The 1,206-nt window shown below is 39.7% G+C and overlaps 1 protein-coding gene across 1 annotated transcript in view; it reads left to right on the forward strand.

Annotated features, from left to right (window-relative positions):
* LOC101846373 overlaps nt 1-626 on the forward strand; it is a 35,614-nt gene extending 34,988 nt beyond the window's left edge. The window contains exon 11 of the mRNA XM_035971400.1: nt 179-626. The gene's annotated coding sequence lies outside the window, so the exon portion shown is untranslated. The remainder of the gene's footprint in view (nt 1-178) is intronic.
* Nucleotides 627-1,206: the final 580 nt, after the last annotated feature.

The raw sequence follows: 1,206 nt of genomic DNA on the forward strand, positions 1-1,206 counted from the left end.
GGGGGCGGAGGAGGAGAGATTACAGTAATTGAGAATATGACTACACCGTGCGTTAAGATCCATGCGATATTCTAGAGCGGTGTATTTCTTTACTCTTTCAAGATTTGATATGTTTCGTTTGCAAATCGAGATGAGAAAACTACACATAATTTATTCTTTCTCCTCCGTTTCTTCACAGGTAAACTTCATTGATGGCTGCCGATGTTTAGGTTGAAATCGCTTTACTCGGCAGATGACGGACAATGAGTGCTAATAAATTCAACAGACGTCATCCCGACAAGCTTAAATATACAATAAAGCACCCTTGTATAGATGTTGAAGAAATAGAGGGCAATGGAATCAGTCGTCTTAATGTCACAGACCCAAACGTTACAGAAAGGTCTATCAAACAGTAATGGCGTAGATATACAGAATATCTCAAAGTATCCAACGCGTCGCATCTGATTGAAACTGAGAAGGACAAAAAGTATGCAACCACATCTGAGATTCCGAAGAATTTGAAAATTCATCCTTAGAAGATGTAGGACTGACAAAAGCTGGTTCTAAATGTCGCACACGGACAGAATAATAATACTGAGATATACGTTATTCCTTGATGAAACGCTCTATAGAGACAAGTTTTGTCAGAATAAATGTGTCCACTTCTACGTTAAAAACCAAAACTTTGTTTTTAAAATCTGTGTATTTGAATTTTCTGCTGTTATAATTGGTTAACTAGTCCGACAAAATATCACATGTGATACTGTAGTGGCTTAACAGGTTTCTAATTTGACAAGTTTGAGGAAGCTCATGTTTTGACACAGAGTCTGGTCGAATATTGTCTTGTTTAACAGCCCCCGGGTCTGATGAAAATGTAGTGGGGATAATGAATTATAAAGACGGGATGCAATATCGCATCAGACAGCGTTACTTCATAAACAATCTGTCTATTCAGGAATCGAACTCATGTCTTCTGCGTGCAGTTGCAAAGACAATAACTGCTACACCAGAGTCGTTGGTCCTCGGGATCCAATGACTTTGCGATTTTTAACAGTAACCAGTGCGTGGGAGGGAGGATTTTTGGTTCCCTTTTGTAGCAACCTGATCTATGTGTAGTTGGTTTCTAAACGGAAAGGTTGGCAGACCGCGAGGAGAGAGACAAGACTATAAAACATGTCTCTCTCTCTCTCTCTCTCTCTCTCTCTCTCTCTCTCTCTCTCTCTCTCT

This window comes from Aplysia californica, unplaced genomic scaffold (assembly GCF_000002075.1).
Source record: "Aplysia californica isolate F4 #8 unplaced genomic scaffold, AplCal3.0 scaffold00428, whole genome shotgun sequence".
NCBI lineage: Eukaryota > Metazoa > Mollusca > Gastropoda > Aplysiida > Aplysiidae > Aplysia > Aplysia californica.